Source organism: Equus przewalskii, chromosome 14 (assembly GCF_037783145.1).
Source record: "Equus przewalskii isolate Varuska chromosome 14, EquPr2, whole genome shotgun sequence".
Classification (NCBI taxonomy): domain Eukaryota; kingdom Metazoa; phylum Chordata; class Mammalia; order Perissodactyla; family Equidae; genus Equus; species Equus przewalskii.
The window spans coordinates 69,095,619-69,118,064 of record NC_091844.1 but is presented as its reverse complement, the minus strand read 5'-3'; the positions used below and the strand labels follow the sequence as shown (position 1 = coordinate 69,118,064).

Sequence of the window (22,446 nt, the reverse complement as noted above, 5' to 3'; positions counted from 1 at the left end):
TGTCTGATAAATAACACTCAACAAGTGGTAGCTGTTAGTTGTTTATAACTACTACAGATAGTATAATTTGCACAGAAATTTTCATTTTTAAACCAGACTATTTCTCAAATTCGAGTGCCAAGCGAGTAAGGTGATTTTAGGAAGCTTGGCTCCCCTAAACTGGGCCTGGCCAGGGGAACACATGAGAGGGCGCTTCCGATGTCAGTGCCACCTGGTTCTGAGCAAACACCCCAGTCGTTTCTCACCAGTTCAGAGGCAGCCCGCTAAGGCCACCTCGCTGCTCTCCCTCGGGCCCCAGGAATGGGCAGGCTGGGTGGGCTGTGGGGTGGAGCGGTGGGCAGACCTAATGAGAGTTAAAGGCACAGAGCAGGCCTGGAAATCTTTGAAAGTAGCGAGTTTGTCTTTGCAACCTCCTCCTCCCACTTTCTGTGCCCCTAATCCATTCCCACCTGCCAGGACTCCTTCCCCCAGTTGTGCAGGGGCCCAGCACTGGCCTGTTCCAAACCACCCGCCTCCTGGCAGGCCTCGTTGGATCCCGATTTTGCTCTAGTGATCCACAATGACCCCCGATCCCTCCCTCCCCACCGACGAACATTTCTTTCCCTTGGCTGCACCTCAGCTAAGAAAGCTGTTGGATTCTGTGAACTCACAGGGCAGATCAGAGTGGCCAGTAGTTCCTCAATCTTTCAAATTTTTAATTAGTTGAAGCAAATCCCTGGTTGATTTTTCTAGTCCCCTTTCACTGACACGGTATCTCCTCAAGGCTCCAGGCTTCACACCAAAGGGTTAGTTCCTCTGCTTCAAGCACGCAGTGGCCCCATCACTTCCCTTACAGGCCTTGAGCCCCACCTCTGGGGGCCCAGCTCCTTGTCCACCTCTCCTTGGGGCTGCCCCAGCCCCAGCCAGTGCTCAGCTCTCTGGCTTTGATTTCTCCATTCTGCGCACAGGAAACTTCCCTTTCATTTCTTTTGAACTCAGCTACATATTAAATCTATGGTTTAATTTTATTTGGTATTCCTATGTACTTGAGGCCGGAAGGAAGACTTTCTGTGTCACCTCAGGTAGCCATATAGTTCTCAAACTTTAGAGAGCATGCAGGTTACCCCAGGTCCTTGTTAAAAACGTGAATTGTAAACTCACGCCCTCAGAGCTCCTGTTTTAAGGTCTGGGTGTGGCCCAGCATGGGGGATGGGATTGTCTCCCTGAAAACTTATCTGTTGAAGTCCTAACCGCCAGCACCTTGGAATGCGACCTCATTTGGAAATAGGGTCATTTAAATGTAACTAGTTAAGATGAGGGCAATAGGAAGTAGGGTGGGGCCGTAATCCAATATGACAGATGTCCTTATAAAAGGGGGAAAGTTGGACTCAGAGACACGCACTCAGAGAGAACACCGTGTGGAGATGAAGGCAGAGATCGAGGTGATGCGTCTACAGGCCAAGGATGCCAAAGATGCCAGCAAGCCACCAGAAGCTGGGAGAGAGGCCTGGAAAAGAGCCTTCCTCACAACCTTCAGAAGGAACCAAGCCTGCAGACACCTTGATTGCACATGTCCAGCCTCCAGAACTGAGACAGTAAATTTCTGTGGTTTAAGCCATGGGGTTGTGGTATATTGTTACAGCAACTGTAGCAAACTAACACACCCGAGACCCTGCGTTGTAATAAGATCCCCAGGTGACCGGTTAATCTCACTCATCTATACAAGTACATGTTCCAGGAGTGGTCGGGGTTGGGGTGAATCCAGGCAGCCCTGCTAGAACTTCCAAAGAAGCTCCTGCCGTGTGTGCTTCCTCCGTCCCTTCCCCTCGACATCCCCAGGAATGCTCCGTTTGACTGCCTCAGACACTAACTCCAGCTTCGGTGATGTGTTCCAGGGCACGTGGACCCAGCTAAGTGGCTTTACAGATTGCTTTGCCGAATTTTAACTACATAACGCTCACAATGGATAAGTGGCTTAACAAGATCCCTGCGAGGGAACCACAATCGAAGATAATGCTTACAATGCAAATGCAAGTGAACAACACGGAAATGTCAGGGCAGATACCTCTTGTACTCAAACTACAAGTTCTTCTCTGTGAGGTAGAGATGATGAGAATCTAGTCAGACAGAACGACGAGTCCCAGCTTCAGTTCTGTTTTCCTGCACTCGAACAAGTGCAAGACAGATCAGCAAGCTCACTGTCTAAGCACATATTCAACCAGGGCATGAGATACCAATCTTCTCTTCCCTGGGGGCCTCCCTCATGACTTGGCTTTGCTGGTAGTGACCGGAGGGAGGTGAGTGCCAGGAAGCCAATCCACTCCCCCTTAGACCGCGTCCTGTGACTCTGTTATCTACGCACGTGCACGCATATGCATTCACACACACACTGTCATAGAGATGGGGAAGGGGCAGTTGATGTGTGGCTGGTGGTAACAAGAATATACAGAGAACACAACATGGTGAGCAGATCCTGTTGAAGATGCAGAGAAAATATTGCTGAAGATGCAGAGAAATAAGCATTAATAAATTTCACACTGTGGAAGGTTTGCTACATAGGTGAAGAAAAGTACAGATATTTCTTGCGTGGTTTTCCTGGATTCTGTTTCGATAATGAAACACATGAAGAACCACATTTCTGTGACCCTCTGAAGGAAAGAGATGATATGGATGGAACAGTATGTTACTTCTTTAATAAAAACATCATTTATGGGAAAAATCGAGTGTAATCACGGATGGAGTGGCTGCTCCATGATGAAAAAGAATTCTGGGTAAGGGGGTGGGGTGGGGCGGGGATGGTGACACATGTGAAACTAATTTCCTGCAGGTGACTGTAGTCAAGAAGTCAAGTCCAGCACACGATATGCTGCGGGATGCATTGATGTGGTTAGCTTTTTTAAAAAAAGGTTTAAAATATAGTAAACCCTACAGAACGATTTGTAATTAGAAGGGAAGTGACTATGAAAATCTTTTGAACTGCACAGAGATTTGCTGGTTATTTCTTGGCAGAGCACTTAAAATAGCCATCAAACTTAAACAAGAATTATACGCGTTTCTTACCCAAAAAAAGACAAGCATTCCAAATTTGCTGAGCTTCTTACAATAAGTGGCTGTTGGCAGTTTGCGACCTCACAGGTAAGCACCAAAAGATGAACTCAGCTTCTTCTGGCTCTTCAAGGTGAAGGCGACTAGTTTTAACAGTGGGTGAGGAACTACTTGCTTTTCCAAAGAAACTCATGCTTTGGAGAGAATATTTTGAAAATGAGATTTTTGTTGTTGAAAATGTGGTGTTACCTATAAAAATGCTTATATCTGCATATTTGAAAATACTAGATTTTTCTAATCTGTTTGAAAATCATCCAAATGAAGAGTGTCAGTGAATTTTGAGTCCATTTGTCAAAAATATGAAAACGCAATGCTTCCCAATTAGCTTGAAAGAGCCACTGACTGACGTAAGGGAAGACGGACATCTACCAGCTTAATTTCAGCAAAGAGCCTTTGTCTCCATCACCACCTTTAATGTTTATTTGCCACAAGTCGCTATAGTGGAAAGAGTTCTGGGCAGGTTCAGGAGACCTGGGTCCTAGGCTGAGTGACCTTGGGCCAGTCACTTTCCTCCCCCCAGGGCTGCATTTCCACATCCGTGATATGAAGGAGTTAGTCTAGACCAGAGACCCCCAGGCATTTTTGATCATACCTCCCCAGCAATAAAAAAATGTGGAGCATGCACCCATGGGTGAGATTGAAAATGAGTACCATAATTTAATACAGCCGATGATACATCTCTTCTCTTTGGATCAGCTCAGACAGCCATTAAAAATCAACTCAACTGGAACCAGACCTCTGAACGGCTCCCTCTCAAAGGGTTAAAGCAAGATTTCAAAGAATAAACAAGCAGCGTATCCATCCGCATTGCTGCTCTTACGCTATTGTTATTAACTATAAGCAAACAATAAAATTATGAGAGGAGGAAATTTTGTTATATAAAATAAAGGAGAATTTGTCTTTTAAATGTAATCTGTAACTTCTAAATTTTTTATTTTGCTTGTTTATATCTTAACATATTACTCTTATAGTAAAGTTACAGAATTTATAAATGAATATACACAGATTATGGGTGCATGCTCCACATTTTTTTATTGCTGGGGAGGTATGATCAAAAATGCCTGGGGGTCTCTGGTCTAGACTAACTCCTTCATATCACGGATGTGGAAATGCAGCCCTGGGGGGAGGAAAGTGACTGGCCCAAGGTCACTCAGCCTAGGACCCAGGTCTCCTGAACCTGCCCAGAACTCTTTCCACTATAGCGACTTGTGGCAAATAAACATTAAAGGTGGTGATGGAGACAAAGCATGGGACCATTAAAATGTGCAGACTTTGAAAGTGGAACCCTCTTAAAATACTTACTTTAATAAAAAAAAAAAATTTTTCACAGAGTGTAAAAATAGGCTGAAGTGACTTTCAGCCTATGAGAGTTCTGTGTCTGGTGGGTAATGACTGTCCCTACGAATGTGAGAAGCACCTCAGGGAGGCCCAGTGGCTCAAACGCTGCGGGAAGGAGAAGCCAAGAGGAGAAGGCGAAGGCCACAGCGAGCCCTCAGGCTTGGGAATGGTGGAGGCACTGGAGTGAGGAGCAGAGGATGCTGTTCCTGAGAAGATGGCAGGGCAGATCTCAGCTGCAGGGCTAGGCCCGGGTCACCAGAGCTGTGTCTGGGCCCTGGAGGCAAGGGGCAGCTGGTACAGTTCTCTGTGAGGCCTGGTGGGCACCCAGGACAGTGTCCTCGGCCTGTCTCTCCTCCAACAACAGCAGCTTCCCTCTCCCCCAGGTTCCCTGCCTCCTCACTTCCCAGAGGGAGATCCCGGGGCACAGACGTCCCCTATGATGACGTATCCTTAGCACATACGCAGGTCCATGCAAAGGGACAGCAGTGGTGCTACAGGGGGAGTTTCTAAGGGTCCGGGAGATGCTGCCCCTGTGCCTCTCCCTGCTCTCCACCTTGAGCTAAGTGCCAGCTCCGCTGGTGTCCTCAGTTCCAGGCCAGCCACCAGCAGACAGAAGAACAGCTGGGAAGAGGCGGAGACGGAGCAAGGCTTGTTCCTGATCACAGTCCCAGTTCACTCTCTCCCGGATTGGTGTTGCTATGACTTTAACAATCTGAAATTTGAACCAATAAATTTTGTGACCTATCCAGAGAGTCATAGCTTGCATTAAATTTTACACTCATTTGGACGTCTTCAATCCTCCAGAGGAGAAAGAAGATGACAATTGATGAAGCAATGCTTCCATTTCAAGAATAACATGTACCCTAGTGTGAAGGCGTTCTGAACAAGGGAATATAAACATGTCAGTATAGAAATTTATACAGGTAACTCAGTAGTGCAATCTCCATTGATGCATGATAAAACTAAAGAGGAAAATAAACCCCAAATGCTGGGGATTTTTGGGAAAAGAAACTACAGTTTGTTGACAAAAAAATTGCAGTCCCTGCCAGAAAACTACAAGTTTTTTTCTAAGATCTTCTCAAAGTTATTGAACAAGAGATTTGATTTGAAGATGAAAGTCAGAGGAAAAATATTTGGTCTTAGCTTAAAAATATCTCCTCACCATTTCTCCAACTAGCACACAGTCAAAAAGAGCTTTTGACAGTTGCTGGAAAAAATTCACACAAAAATACACTAGTGACTCAATAATGACATCACTGATGCACTTTGATTTTTAAGATCTCCTTTTTTAAAAAAGATCAAACGGTATTTCATTTAAAATTTCTCATTGCTAATTAAACTTCCTTAATTTTTAATGCTTGTTATTTTTGAATAATGCCTTATGTTTGGTCATTTTGTCTGCTACCAACTCTTATCAAAATGAAATGATTAAAGTTTATATTTTTAAACAGACATAAAGCATCTATCAAGGAAGGGAGTGGATGAAGGTGTCTGTGGGGAGGGGTACATGAGAGGCAGCCCCTATCAGGTCTTGAGTGGCGGCCGTAGGTTACGGGAGCAGAGTCTCCCTGAGGGAAGTGCTGCCTGAGAGGCCCCTCGTATTTTGTACAAGATTGGATGAGCAGACCCTGTGTCCTGGGAGAAGAGGGTAACAAAACCTTGTGTGTTTTAGTGCCTTTGAAAACTTCCCTCATAAATATCCCATATTTATGGATTGGAAGGCTCAATATTATTAAGATATTGGTTCTTCCCAAATTGACCCATGGAGTTAACGTGATTCTAGTTAAAGTCTTCCAGCTGATGTTTCTGTGGAAATTGAAAAGCTGATTCTAAACTTTATATGGAAACGCAAAGGGGCAAGAACAGCCAACACAACCCTAAAGAAGAGGAACAAGGCTGAAGTACTCATACTGCTAGACATCAAGATCTATGCTAAAGCTTTAGTAATCAATTCAGCATGGTTTTGGTGCAAGGATAGACAAACAGACCAATGGCCATAACAGAGATTCCAGAAACAGACCCACACATATATGGCTGCCTGATTTGTGACAATGTGACATTGCAATGGAGTGGGGGAAAGGAGAGTTTTCAATAAGTGATGATGGGTTTAGTAGATATCCGTATGGAGAGGAAAGTGAATCTTGATTCCAACCTCATATCATACACAAAAACCAATTCCAGATTGACCAAGGACTTAATGTGGAGAACTGATAATAAAACTTTCAGAAGAAAGCATAGGAGGGGCCGATCTGGTGTGGTAGTGGTTAAGTTCGTGTGCTCCGCTTCAGCGGCCTGGGGTTTGCAAGTTCAGATCCCAGGTGTGGACCTAGCACTGCTCGTCAAGCCATGCTGTGGCAGCATCCCACATAAAGCAGAGGAAGATTGGCACAGATGTTAGCTCGGCGAGAATCTTCCTCAAACAAAAAGAGGAAGATTGGCATCAGATGTAACTCAGGGCCAATCTTCCTCACAAAAAAAAGAAGAAGAAGAAGAAGAAAGCTTAGGAGAACATCTTCATGACCTTGGGGCAAAGATTCTTTAACAGTATACAAAAAGCCCTAACCATGAGGGGAGGAAGTTAATAAATTGGAGTATATTAAAATTGAGGATTTATGTTGTTCAAAAGATATCTGTAAGAGAGTGAAAAGGCAAGCCACAACAATCCATAGGTACTTCAACAGGAGAATGGATAAACAAACACTGGTACAATCATATGATGAAATACTTCTCAGCAATAAAAAGAAGCAGACTACTGACTCATGCAACAATGTGGATGATTCTTAAATGTATTTTGCAAAGTAAAAGAAGTCATATCCGAAAGTCTATATATTATATGGGATTATTTGTATGACAGCCTGGAAAATACAAAACTATGGGGATGGAAAACACACAGGTGATTGCCAGTGGTTGGAGGAGGGGTGTAGTCCAACCAGTGTAGACTGGTGTAGTCAAACAAGTGGTGGTTTGACTACAAAGGAGGCTCACAAGGAAATTTTTAGGGTGATGGAGCTGTTCCATGTGGTGGTACTATGGTTGTGGATCCACACCCCTATGTGTTTGTTTAAACCCATAGAATCATATACCACAATGAGTGGACTTTACCAGATGCAAAAAATAAATACATAAAAATTAAAATAAATTTAAAACCCAGGATGATGGTGAACCTTGGATGAAATGCAGACCATGACAAATAAAAGTAACTATGTTACAAATGTATGACAAAACCTCACTGAAAGGAATTGGGAAGATGGAACTGACCAAGTGACTCTGGCAAATGGTGTTTTGAGTGGGTACTATAAATCTAAAGACAAAAAGAACTATAAACCAGCATTGTACTCCAGATGGCAAACTTGTTTCTCACAGGGGTAGGGTTAGCAATTCTGAAACTATGTGGATATTGGGGTTGAACAAGTAGGTAAATAAATAACAGATAACAGGAGCCAAGTTTCTCATCATCACAAAAAGACGTTACAAATAAGCAAGGGGGGAGGGCTAGATGTGGTGCTGGATTGGTCAAAGAGTTTAATATGAACTCATGGGTATCTTAATATAGAGAGATGGAAAGATACAGAAATAAATTCTGGTGTGTGGTATACGTAAGTTAGAATACATACATATATTTTCCAGCTCTGTCCACTAAGTAACTTGACATAGGAGAGAGCTGGAAACACCACCTTAACTAAATGACCAAGGTTAGCATCACCAGTGAGAGGTCACGGTGATATCACGTACCCCCTGACACAACATGAAGAGAAGGGCACTTTACCTCTGTGGGACTCATTACACAAATCCATAATCCTAGTCTAATCAAGAGAACACATCTGACAGACCCAAATTGAGGGGCATTCTACAAAAAGACCTGGCCAGTGCTCTCCAAAAAGTCATGAAAGACAACACTGAGAAACTGTCAGAGATTTGAGGACACTAAGGAGACATGAAGATGAAATGCAATGTGGGATCCTGGCATGGATACTGGAACAGATAAAGGACATCAGTGGGAAACTGGTGAAATCCAAATAAAGTTTGTTATTTAGTTAGTAGTGTTGCATCAAGTTTAATTTATTATTGGATTTGATAAATGTACCATGGTTATGTAAGATATTAACATTAGGGAAATTTGGGTAGAAGGTTTACGGTACCTGCCTTAATAAATCTTAAAAGCAAGCCTTGAAAGAATTAAACTGATTTCAGGTACCAAAACTGCATCCCAAAACACAACTCAGTAGTATTTAAATAAATACAACAAAACTAAGCACCTGACAATGTAAAATTTACTGTGTTCAGCATCCAATAAAAAATTACCAGTCATATAAAAAAGTAGGAAAATGAGACCCACAACCAGAAGAAAAACCACGTAATAGAAACAGATCCAGAAATGACACAAATGATAGAATAAGTAGGCAGAAACATTAAATCAATTATTATGAATACACTACATATGTTCAAGAAGGTAGAGGAAAGCAGGATGAGGAAAACTAGAAACCCACAGATTCAAGCAGCTCAACAGATCCCAAGTGGAAGAAACTTGAAGAAAACCACACCAAGGTACAGCATAATCAAATTTCTAAAAACCAGTAATAAAGAGAAAAACCATTTTTGAGGGGAGGGGCACATACTTATAGAGGAACAAAGCTAAAAATGACACTAGATTTCTGGTCTGAAACAAAGCAAGCCAAAGACAATGGAGTCTTTAACTCTGAATGAAAAAAAGAAGCTCTCATTCTACTATTCTATACCCAGCAAAAATATCTCTCAAACCTAAAGGCAAAAGACTGTTTTTTTCAGACAAAAGCCAAGAAATTCATCAACAGTAGATCAGAGCTACCAAAAATTTAAAAGAAGTCCTTCACAGAGCAGGAAAATACCAGAAGGAAACTTGGATCTACCCAAAGGAATGAAGAATGCTAGAAATGATAAATATGACAGTAAATATAAAAGACCTTTTTTTCCCCTCATTTTAAATCCTTTTCAAAGAGACAAATCCACATATATAGCTGGAGAGTTCAACATCCCTCTAATTGATAGAACGTCCCTAATTGATAGAACAGTAGACCAAAAAAATCATTAAGGATATAAAAGACTTGAAAAGACTATGAACCAACTCAACTTATTTGACATTTTACAGAACACTGCACCCAACACAACCGTGTACACATTAGTTTCAAGTGCACTTGGAATGTTTACCAAGATAGACTACATTCTGGGATATAAAGCAGGTCTCAATAAATTTAAGAGGATTTAAATCACACAAAATATATTCTCTGACCACAACAAAATTGAATTAGAAATCAATAACAGAAAGATCTATTGAAAACCCTCAAAGTCAAAGACATTGCAAGAGAAAGTAGAAAATAATTTGAACTAAATGAAAATGAAGATACAACATATCAAAATTTGTGGTATTCCATGAAAGCAGTGTGTACAGGAAAATTAACAGCATTAAGTGCTTATATTAGAAAAGAAAGGACTTAAATGTTTATTTAAATGAACAAAAAGGCCTCACCCATTGGAGGGAGTTGGTCACTAGGGGAAAAGAGAGAGGGTCAGGAATTCCAGGTCTGTCAGGTGGAGCCCATGCTAACCCTGTGCTCCTGGGCTACGTGCATCTGGGAAGTGACTGCCCCTGAGGGAATGGATGAGCTTGTCACCAGGAGCAGGGGCTTGGAAGCCACAGATGGATGGAGCTTCTGGGCTGAACTGAGAACAGATGAGCAGGATGCCCTTTCAGGGAAGCCTTCTCTTCCTTCAACCCCATTGCCCTGGAGGAATTCCTAGTTCTGTCTGAACCAATGAGTCACACTTCAGCACTAGAGCAACTCTACCAGAAGGTGGCAGTGTTGAGTTGGAGTCGTTCAGTCAGTTCTCAAACCCAACATGAGTGAGCACCTACTGTGTGCAAGGCATTCCGTTAGGCTGTGACTATCTTGCCAGCAGGTGGCAAGACAAATATTACCACTCTGTTTCACGAATGGAAGAAACTGATGCCTAGAGGAGAAGGACTCAAACCTCTAATTCGATGCTTTGTCTATAGTGCTATTCTTGACCCAGTGGGTATTTAATTTTTCCCCCCAGAATTTCTCAACATCACATTCCCGCACACACAGAGCAGGCCAGGTTTGAGGCATTATCCTGAGTCCCACCCTCCTGCCAGTTGGCAGTTGCCCAGAGAACAAACCAGTGGAGTGGAAGGATGTGGCTTCCTCAGGTAGGGATGCAAGACTCAAAGCTCACGGCCTGAACTTCAAGTCCTTGCAGCAAATGCATGAGGCGAGTTACCGTGTGCCAGACACTGAACGAGGTCCTGGGCCAACCCCCGCCAATGATGGAGACGCCACCTCTGTCCTGCATGAGACCAGCCTGGGCACTTAAAGAAGTCTCCTCAGAAATAGGCAGCGTAGGAGAAATGTTTGAATACAGTCCAAGCAAAGTGAAATGACAAGAGCTAGGACAGGGTAACATTGCTGGGAGGTAGGACAGACAAAGAGGCCAGAAGGAGAAACAAGCCAGGAGACAGAGACAGAGCAGCGGCTGAGGCCAGAGTGGGCAGGGAGTAAGATGCGGTGGCACTCTGGGAGATGCTGTGGGGTGGGGACTAGGGAAGCAGGCAAGGCCGCAGGGCTTCCCCTTCCTGCTTCGCATGCCCGCCAGCTCTCTCCTCCCCTTCCAGGCTGCCCAGGTTTTACCTGGAGGGATAAAAATGTAGGGGAGGGCAACACTGGGCTTAACCTAGATCCTGGAACCCCTGAAAAGGCCCAGGTTGGTCACCAGGTGGAGAGAAGCCTGACATTTTCATTTCAGGGGAGCTGGGGGTGGGGAGCGTGGGGGATGAGAAATTCACTGAGGTGAATGCACTCTCTCTGTTGGCCAGGCCCCCGAGGCATCCTTCCCGCCAGTTGTTTATAAGAAAGGGACAGTCTCTGTGTTTTAGATGTTCCACCTTCCTGAGTCTAAAAACAGAGAGGCCTGTATGGGAGCTGTCTCCTAGTGACAGATGGGTTGGCAGCGACAGGCTGAGGATGCGTCCTGCCGGCAGCTGGAGGCGGATCGCTAATGGAACAAATAGGGGAGCAAGGCAGTAAAAATGTTAAATATTATTAAACATCCATGGGACCACGTGGTCCGAACCTGGCTCAGACCCACCAGATCAGTCTCTCCCCCGATTCCAGGCCTATGGGTACCTGCCACTGTCCTGGGGAACCTTCTAGAAGAGCTACCTGCCGGCCAGAGGTGCTCAGGGGACTGCAGGCCTGAGTTTTCGGGGTGGGGGGGGGCGGGCACCAGGCGTCCAGGGACCTGGCGTTGTGCTGTGGGGCTCGGGCTGCTGAGCGGAAGGAGCAGAGGCTCTGGAGTCAGGCTGACGCTAAGTTGGCATAATAACTTTTTATTTGACATCTACGAGATTTTGGTACGTTGCAGCATTTGAGGTTTATACAATCTCAATTTTTCAATGCTGAGCAAAAAAGAAAAAAACAACAGCAAAAAAGGAACTAAAAAGACCAGTTGTCCCCTAATTGGCTTATTAACAGTTATTACAGGAGAAAAAGACTTACCGTTTTATAGGTAAGTGTCTATTCACATTTGTACCTTGCCGTTTTTAACAGCTCGTTAACAACTCATTAAACAACATCAAATTCCTGAGTGATAAAAATAACCACAAAAATCAGCTGTGTGACCTTGGGCAGATCGTTGAGGCTCTCCATTTCCCATCTGTAAAATGGGCAGAATCAAGACTTGGCTCATGGGGTTTTATGGGGATGGAATGAGATCATATTTGCAAAACACCTGGCAGTGGCAGGCCCCCAATAAACGTTAGCCACCAGAAGAAATCTCCCCACCCCAACTTCATCATCTTTCCATCGGTATTACCAGCACCCCAGCCCCTGGCAGCTATACATTTTGAGCTCCCAAGCAAAGTTGTTACCTGGGCCAACAGGTTGCCAGGAGCTCACACTGCCCAACAATGGGCAGCAGAAACGTTAATTCTGGTTCCAGTGGGTGCCCGTGGGCCGGTATTTCCTCAGGGTCAGCTGCCAACTGTGGCCAGAGGCACGCCCTCCGTGTGAAATCTCTAGGGACTCAGGGAGAGCAGCTCTGCTGAGAAGAGGGGTCGGAAGGGGACGTTGAGCGCCTACCTGTGCACAACCTCATTCTGCAGCTGAGGATGGCAAGTCGCAGAGAAGCTAACACATTGGCTAGGTGTCTGCGTCCTCGCAGGGAGCTTTAATCAAAATTCACGTTCTTGGGGCCGCCTGGTGGCGCAGCGGTTAAATTCTCACGTTTTGCTTCTCGGGGGGCCCCCGGGGTTCACCAGTTGGGATCCCAGGTGCGGACATGGCACCGCTTGGTAAGGCCATGCTGTGGGAGGCGTCTCATATATAAAAGTAGAGAAAGATGGGCACGGATGTTAGCTCAGGGCCAGTCTTCCTCAGCAAAATGAGGAGGATTGGCAGCAGTTAGCTCAGCGCTAATCTTCCTCAAAAAAAAAAAGAAAAAATCACTTTCTTTAACCCACCATGGGCTTTCTGTACCAGTACCTCCAGGGTAGGACCCCAAAATCTGTATCTGAACCAGCTGCCCAGGTGGTTTTTATGTAGCCAGTCCTTAGACAACACTAAGTGACCTGGTCAAAGTCACAGTGCTAATAAATGGCAGAGACATGACATCAGATGCTGCCCCTCCCCCACCTCCTCCAGGACACAGCCTCCCAGCCAGCAAGGACGCAGGGGCATGGGGACTGTGTGAAGCAGTGGACAGCACCAGCAGCCTCCAGTCTCAGCCCAGAGCAAAGGCCCGACCTGAAAACACTGATTTTGCACCGACACCTCACAAAGCTTCCTTTTCCTCCCTCTAGCTTCCGTCCCCATCTCCTGCAATCCTCCTGCTGAGGCCAGGCCTGGGCAGAGGCCGGCAAGTTATGTCACCCTCAACCCAAGTGGCGCCCTCTCTCTTCCCTCATTGCTCTCTCTGCACCCTCATTGTTCGAAGGGATAAACTTTCTGCTACAAGCATGTCCTCTAACTGTTTTCCCTCTTTCTGCCCTCTTCCAATTTCTGCCAGATTTATTTAGGAAATGTTTTCATTTACTGCCTTGGCCCTTTTGATGGAAACCACTTCTCCCAGAGCACCAAATAAAGTGCCGTTGTTGAATGAATAACTCTCTAGTTCAATCTTACAGCTTCATTGTTTTATTGATTTACTAGGATAACGAGAAAAAAATTGCTATTGGACACTTGAAAGCAACTGGCATCTGGGGAGGTGGGTCCTGCGACTGGGGAGACCCCTCTGCTCAGGGAGGCCTGGATGGAGAGAGGAGATCTCTGTCCAGTAGGGGAGGGAGAAGTGGGGGCCCTGGAGGCCCTCTGGGAGGTGGAGGGTGAGGAGGACAGACGGAAGAAGGAGAAGGGAGGTGGTGGATGAGAACGTTCCAAGATGGGACCCTTCCACGGACCCACCCACCCCGTCCCCAGCCTTCAGTGGTTTGGAACCAAATTCATCCAGTGCTTGGCATGAGTGGGGTTTTTGTGGAAATCAGTCAACAGGTCAAGGGTTTTGTTTGGGTAAATATGAAGTGAAGCAGATGTGCAGGAGATGGAGGCAGAAGGAACACGGGAGACATCAGAGCCCCTCTTACTTGTCCCTTATGAGCCCCCCCTCCCCCCTCCCCCCTCCCCATAAAGAACAGAAGAATGGAGGAGGGCTTGGTACTCTCACAGGGCTCAAAGGGAAGGTAGTTCGCAGCCATTTCAACATGATTTTTTGGGTAGGAAGGCCCCCAGGTGCATCAGGACCCCCCTAGTATTGCAGCAGGATTGTTCTCTCTGTTTTCATGGTGTTGCACCGGGAGTAGCGTCAACTTGTGGCTCAGGCTGGGAGCCTGACAACAGTTTATATGTTTTTCTGCGGAAAATGTAAACAAAGTTGCGAACTGCCAATATAAAACTCCATTAAAATACAATCTGTACCTGCACTTTAAAGGCAGTGTGTGCAAAGCGGGAAACGGTAACTAACATGACGAGGTCACCCGGGACAGAGCAGGCACCGGGTCAGTTTAGGGAACTGCCCAGAAGGAGAGCTCCCTGCTTCTCACGGGCAGCAGGGCTGCGCTGCGCCCCACGGCCCTCCTGGTTCCGGCCTGCTGTTTATAAGCAGCCTTCCCGTCTGTAAGCAGGAGGGGTCCTCAGACGGTGTCGGGGCTGCTTTGCACCTGTTTGGGGACACCCATCCCGGGGCACCCTGGGAACTCTGTAGGATGTATGTCTTTGCCTCAATACAACAATTTCTCCTTTATCAACACATCTAGGCAACAACAGTTGATCTGTTTTGCCCCTCACTCTGAATCAACTGATAGAAACTGAAGCGGACTCAAACCAAAGCCCCTCTGTCACCAATAGCTGCTACTCTCTCTCAGTGATGCCCAGTGACTCTTTAGACACCACAAAGCCCAAACTGAAGCAACTCAAAGGTCCTTTATTGTTTCAGTCCCTGATATTTTGGATTACTGCACTTTCAAAATCCCCAACTTCCTAATCTTCCCCTTCCACTTTATCCTGGGAACACTGCCCCAATCATAGCAGGCTGCCCTTGAGTGCTAAGGGCCAGCCAACCACGATACATCATTACCCAGGCATTCAGCAAGTGCCTACTGGGCATCACACCTTGTCCCTGCTCTCCCTTGGGCCCAAGGGGACGGGAAGGAAGGAAGGAAGGGAACTGGTGTTTGTTAAACACTCACTGTAGAGCAGGCGCCGTGTCAGCCACATCCACACGGTCACCCCATTTATTCTTTACAACAACGCAAATGGTAGCTCTCGGTAAGTTCATTGCATAGATGAAGAAAACCAAAGAACGGAGAGGTTAAACAACTTAACCAAATAAGAGGAGGGAAGAGCAGGAATTTCATCCCAGGTTTGTCTGACCCTCAAACCTGAGTCCTTTGCATGGAGTGTGTCCCGGGAAGATGCTGCACCAAAATGGAAAAAATGCACAGGGAGGCATCAAGCTCCTGGGTCAGCAGGCGGGTCCAGGCTGAGAGGCAAGGAGCGTGCTGCCATGGGTGCCGATGCTGGCTCACGGAGGACCAAGGGGAGGAGAGAAATGTCCTATGAATCTTGGCATTTGAGGAGTGGCAGGATGAGCTGATGCCGGGTCACAGAAGTGATATGGAGTTCTGCACCCAGGTCCATAGCAGCTCGCTCCAGGATGGTACCAGCTGGACGGCAGTGCAGGAGGAGGAGACCTGGGCCTGGCCGCAAATTCAGCAGGAGATGCCGAGAGCTCACGCAGCCTGCGGCCACAGTGTCAGCAGTGCTGAAGCGCATCTGGGGAAGTGCTCACACAATACCCTCATGGAGGATGGAGAAAATGGATTGGACCGCAACACACACACAAGCACCTATTGAAAGCCCACAAGCAAAGTGACCTTCATGCATCTATGTCAACTTGGAGAGAGGTCTCTGGTGGTATGTTACAGGGTTCTCTCTTTTATCATTGACTTAAATATTTAAGAGCCCACGTTTTTTAATTTGTGCTTTTATCCCCCCTTGAGGCATAAATGTTTTCCATGTTGCTACATAGTCAGTATAATTATCATTTTAATGGTTGCATAGTTCAAATTCCCGGAGTGGACAGTCTTGTCTATCTAATGCCTCCAAGGAGAACCTGGAAATCTAAATTAAGAAAATAATTTTTGAAAACAAAGAAAATAATACATGAGGAGGTTTATGGCAAAGTTATTTATAGTAGCAAACACGCCCCCACCCTGCAAAAATCCCAAATTGGAAACAATGTTAATGTCCTGCAATGAGAGGATGGTTTAGGAAATCAGAACTCAGTGCAATTCTGCAACCCTTAAATGATAATCACACAGACTATGGAGCAACGGGGAGAAGCATTTATTCCTAATGGGGAACAAAGCACAAAATAAAACTATCTCTGTATGTCCACAGTGATGCAAAATAAAGTGTGCCCAGGGGGAGAAGGTGGCGATAGAAAGTGACAACTTCTGTTAGGGTGGTTGGGTGCTAAGGGATTGCTTTGTAGAGAATGCATTTTAATGCTGACATACTATTTTAACAATAAATAAAAGCAAATTAAAAAAGAAAGTACGCTCTGGAGACAATTTGCTAAGCAAACAAACAAACCTTTCTTCTTAGGGGGTTAGAGGCAGGAGCTTCTGCTCTACTTTCTAGGGAGTGAGGGTGGGGCCCCAGGCGGAGCCTAGACCCAGCGAGGGGCTAGTGGGATGCTCTTCTCCTGAAGACCTGGCAGGAAATGCTCCACGAGGATGGAAGTTCAGCGGAAGCTGGCCTACAGTTCTTTGTCTATACCTTTCCAGATACATGGGTACATACTGCATACTGCATACATACTACATACATTTCCAGATGCATACTACAGAGTATGGAGCCAAAGGCTGGTAGCCAGTAAGTAGTGAGCTTTTTTCCTGATGATTCCACCAGGCTTTAAAAGCATTGTTGGCTCCCTTGTGCTGCCGTCCTACCCTCTTGGTTTGCATGACTGGGAAAGCGCAGTGGTGCCCCACATCCCTTTCTCCCCAGGGTCCCTGCTGCCTCTTTAAGGAGGATGGCACTTGAAGATAGAGGCGAGGCCACCTCAATGGCCCGGCCCTGTCGACAGCCCACCTTCTCCTGATGACTCCCCCTCTTCTAGGTGACCATCTGTCTAGGAGAGAGAGCAGAAGCAGCCGACCAGGCAGGGCACTGCTGGAGCAGAGAAGGAACCACCCCTGATCCCGAGCTGTCCTGCCAGCTGTTCTCCCTGACTACCTTCCTGAAGGGGGTGCCGTTTGAGTCCTGGGGTCACTCATGGGATGAGGGACAGGGGAGGGGCTCTGAATCCACAGGGGCAGGAGGCAGGATGCGGTAGCTGCTTCCAGCCGTCTCAGAAAATAACCCATTTCTGATCTTTGCTTTTCCTGCTGCCTGAGAAGAGGTGTCTTGGTCACAGCATTTGCTTCAGTTCCCCTGGCTACTGGGCTGACCTGCTGGGAGCTCTGCCCTCTGGCCTTTGGTCTCGGCAGAAAGAGGGAGGCAGGTGACTCCTCTCCCAGAGGCTGGCAGGGCCTCAGGATGCAGGGATTTCAGTGGATGGGAAGACACTGATCATCTCTCCTCCTAGTCTCTGCTTCAGCCTCCTGGGCAAGTGGGCCAGCCCATGCGAGCCTGACCCGTCTATGCCGCATTCTTGCCACTCGTGCTGGAGGCCACCAGGGGCAGGGAGCCTACTCTCTGATGAATGAGCCTCATCTTGCTTCACGAGTGCTCTCTGTTTAGGAATGTCAGCCTGAAGGCCAACTGAAACCAACCCCAGTGTCACTTCTTCCACTCATCTTCCCCTTCCTCCGGCCACCAGCAAACATGTGAAGAGGATTATGTCCTCCCAAGTCTTTCTCCAGGTGGAACACCCCCATTTCTTAGCCACCTGCCTACCCGGGTGAACAGCCTGGGGGCTCTCCAGGGACCCTGCCCTTTCCCTCTAAGCCCCTGGTGTGAGGTTGATGCTCACTTAGGATTCCCTGTGTGGTCCCACCACTCAGTGGGGCACAGCCACTCCCTTCCTCCAGATGCTGTTCCTCTGTGAGGGATGCCTGAAATCCCATTCACCTTCCCGCAGCATTTTAGCATTTTCACATCCATTCTCTCATCCCACCTTCATAATAACCCTCTGAGGAAGGCAGGGCTGCTATCATTAGGTCCGATTTCCAGGTAGGGAAAACTGAGGTCATACACAAACGGCAAATCGTAGTCCAGGACTTTCAATCACAAGCCTGACGAGCCTGGGAGACTTAAGGGGTTGTGTGCTGGGGGCCTCGTCCAGCGCCCAGAACACAGAAGGAGCCTGCGGCTCCACCAGGCGCTGAGGCCAGAGCTAAGAGGAGGGGAAGGTCCCCAGTGGGTCCCTCTGTGGTTGGGCCTGGGCTGGGCCAGGCCTGTCCTTCTGCGCTTGGATGAATATGTCCCCACATCCCAGCTGTGTCGAGCGGGGACAGTTCACAGCTCCAGACAGGCGACACGGCGCCTCCCCCACGCTGGCTGCTCAGGCCACTGGGAAGCCCTTCAAAGCTGCGGGGTGTCTTGTCCCTGTGGAGGTAGCGGCAGGCCCGGGGCCTACGGAGGGTGGAAAATCCTGGGAACAGAGCCCTGGCCAGCCTGGCCAGCACCTCGTTAGGAGGCCCAAAGCAGGGCGGGGGCGCCGCAGGAACAATGTTGTTTATTTTTCTATTTTTAAACAAGTCTGAGGTCTCTGGGGGCACAAATGGAGTTATCAGAAAAGACGAGTGGAATAAAGCCTCCGGCCAACAGGCTGAGAAGGGCCTTTGGGACCAGGACTCTTGAAAAGCTGAGACGGGGTTTGTTTATCTTGTACTCTGAGAGTGCGGGACTGTGACAGGGTGCTGGACAAGCATGTCCTCGAGCCCTCTGCAGCCTGTTCCCTTGGGGCCGCTGGGGAATCTGGGTGTGAACAATACTTTTAAGATGATTCCGTCGGTGTCATCTGCAGCGGGAGGCAGGAGCCCCCACTTCTGGAAGGATAACTAATCCACTTCTCACCTCAGACATGTGAGCCGTTTTCCCAGCAGGCACAGCCCAGCAGAGCCAGGGCACACACGGCGCCCTGTCCCAGCCCTGTCAGTGGCTGGCCCTGCCACTCGGCAGTCCCTCTACCTCCTGGGGCCCATATTTCCTCAGCCGGCACTGGGGCTGGTCCTTCCTACCTTGATTCCCAGGTCCACGTCACAGGGAGAAGCAAGGAGATGCAGTGTGCCCATGGGGAGGGCTGGGGACACGTGAATCCTGCTGTGGCCCTGAAAAGGGGACTTGTCATCTCCATCTTAAAAGTAAGGAAGCCGAGGCTCCAAGGAGTTGAGTGACTTGTCCTGAAGTGTTCAGATGCAGGCCCACCTGGTTCCAGAGCCCGGTCGCCTTCCACAGTGCCAAAGCGCCTCTAAAGCGCTCCAAGCAAGGGTGATGCATTCTGCTCTTGGGAGCTTCAAGAGAACGCATCCATCATGGACAGAGCCAGTGAAAGGCCTGGGTGGGTTTGGCTGGAGGAGTGCTACCTCCCAGAAATGAGAAGTGTGTTAAGAAGCAAGGACAGCTGGGCATGTGATCAATGGTCCTGCTGTGATTCTGGTTTGAACTGGAGACAATAACAGTAGCTGCTTCCCAGGGTGGATGAGAGGGTCCGATAAGATCCGACGTGTGAGGCGGCAGAGGAACGCTCAGGCTCTGCCTGAAGGAAAACAAACCCTCTTCAGTTCTGCCACTGGACAGCAATGGGGAGCACGGGTTGAGTGAATAGCACCCAGGCAAGCAGTGTGGGGAATGCTACAGGTCGCCCCCTTCTGGGAGCACCACAAACAGGCAGCGGCTGCAGGGCACAGATCTCCCACCAGGATGCCCTGGGGTTGGGGCTGCCCTTGGCCATCCCTCAGGCTCGCTATACCCCATCACTCCAACTTAGAGCCCCAGGTCATCGTGCCTGGCCCTGGGGTCCAGACAGCAAGTTGAAGCCAAGAAGATGGAAGGAATTGGCCCAAAGCCAGTCAGCTGGCAGAGGGAAAAGCCACTAGAACACAGAGTCTTCCCCACCTTCTAGTCTCTCCTAATTACCTGTGTGGGAGGCATTGTCACACCCGTTTGGAAGATGAGGGAACTGAGGCCCTGAGAAGAGCAGTGACATGCCCGAGGCTGCTGGTGTCAGTGGAGGCCAGACCCCACCTCTCTGCTGCTGACGGCTCAGCCCAGAGCAAAGACTGCGTCCTACATCATGGAGCTTTTTCTGAAACCAACCACTTCTTAATTCTTTGGCTGAATGTCTAAATAAGGATTTTTGCCAATTCTGAACCCTGCTAACTGATGAAGTTGTCAGAAAAAGATCTAATGATGCTTGAAAATGCAGGGAGGAAGCCAGCTGCCAAATTGCCCTCCCAGCTCTGACTCTGCGTCAGGGAGTCAGGACCCTCCCCTTGGGGGAGGGGGAGCGAGTGCTGGAGGCTGAGTGGCTGCCTCTCGTCAGCTGTGTGACTGTGGACCAGTTGCTTACCCTCTTTGATCCTCTGCTTCCCAGCTGTAAGTGAGGATAATAGCTCCCTCCCTGCGGTTACTTTGAGGATTAAATGAGATGATGTGTGCGCGACATCCCAGCACAGCGCCCAGCATAGCACGGATTTCCGGGCAGGCTGGGAGGGTGGGACGGGGTGGCCAGCTGGCCTGAGCTCTGCTGAACAGACTGCAGTGGCCACGCCTGCAGCCCTGGGTGAGTGAGAGCTGAGGTCTCTCGCTCCACTTGGGGAGGCGCTGGGTCTCTGATCAACCCCCAGTATTTATCTTGGGAGGCGGTGCTCCGAGAGCCAGCTTACTTCTCTCCTGTGAGATGAAAGGCTCGGAGTGACCGCAGGGCCTATGAGGTGGGGCCTCGGGGTGGGAGCTTGGGAGGCTGGGCTGGGGCGCTCACTGGGCAGGCCTGCCCCTTTGTTCTCTCTCTTCTTTTTCACTGGAACATTTGTTCCACTCAGAGTCCGGGTACTAGGGGAGGGGCCTGGCCTGGGGACTTGGGAAGCAGACAATTCCCAGGCCTGCCATAGGAGTCTGGGAGGCTGGGCTCTGGGAAGGGCCATGCCAAAACGAGCGGGGCCTGAGTACAGGCCTCCCAAATCCACGAGCCGCTCACGTGTGGTTTGCTGCCCAACGGCGGGCATTTGAGGGGGTCCCAGCCAGAGACGGGAAAAGCCATTCCCGCCTCAGTCACCAACTATCCAGGCCACCAGCTCCTTCCCATCCTCCTTTCTCCTCCCGCCACACACATGTACACACACACGCATGTGTCACCTGCTTGGTGACCTTGATTTCATCTTCCTCCAGAAGATGGAGAAGTATGGCAAGGAAGGAATAGAAGTATTTCTGCAATTGTGTGGCTTTGGGTAGAGCTTTTAACTTCTCAGAGACTCAATTTCCTCATCTGTAGGATAGGGAGATACCACCATGCTTTACAGACCTGCCGTGAGAATCGGATGAAGCCCAGCATGAAAAGAGCTTGTAGCCATGAAGCACGTGACCAATGGCAGCGGATATTTGGAGCTGGAAAGCAGAATTGCTACAACCATCCAATCTTTCTTTTTTTAGCAAGCCAGGGAGAATATCTGAGGGTGAGGGAGGGGCTCAGGGCAGTGGCCTAAATACAGCATGAGGATTACCACTCTCCAGCTGTCCTGGCCGGGGCTGTGGGTGATCAAAGACGCCCCCCTCCCGGGCTGCTGCCTCCCCTACATGCTCACGCCCCTGCTCTCTGGTAATATGGGTGCTCTGAGGACTGCCCTGAGCTCACGGAGACAAGAGGTGAGTGTCAGGAGCAGGCAGGCCAGCTCCCCATCAGGGATCTAGCCTCAAATGGCATTTCCTCAGGATGTGGTGGGAGTTCAGGTCGTGCAGCAGATCTGAGGCTGGAGCGGGAGGCCTGGGTTCCCACCCTGACTCAGCCTCTGCCCAGCGCTGCGGCCTTGTATGGGTCTTGTCCTGTCTGTGGGCCTGGGTTTCTTCATCTGTAAAGGCCTCCCCACCCTTGCGGGGTGCGGTGAGGTGGTGGCCACGAAAAGGCTCTGACAAAGCTGATCAAACACCACACGAGGCAGATTCCCGAGTCTAGCAGCGGCTTGCCCTCCCATCTGGACCTCAGTGGTACCAGCAGATTCAAACCTCTCCAAGTGTGCCGTCTCCCACAGAAAAGGGGCTCAGGGACCCGACGGCTGCTGGGACCCCTTCCAGCCCAGGATTCTGCCAGACGACGCAGGACAGTCATTTATAAGAGCAGTGTTTTCCTTGGATGGACTGCCTACCCTTTGATCCCTGCTCCCTCTGCTGTCAGTGTGGATAATAACTCAGCCGGCTGCGGCCAAGGGAGAGCTGATGTCCAGGTGCCTGAGCACCAAGCCCCGGCCCTGGCCCAGCCATAGGACGGCATCCAGGGAGGTCTTTCTGGGGCCCTGGGGGAGGGATGCTGTGCCTA

The 22,446-nt window shown here is 48.5% G+C and overlaps 1 protein-coding gene across 3 annotated transcripts in view; it reads right to left on the bottom strand.

Moving 5' to 3' along the window:
* CIB4 (calcium and integrin binding family member 4) overlaps window positions 1-22,446 on the bottom strand; it is a 99,072-nt gene that overhangs the window by 12,480 nt on the left and 64,146 nt on the right. The window lies entirely within an intron of this gene.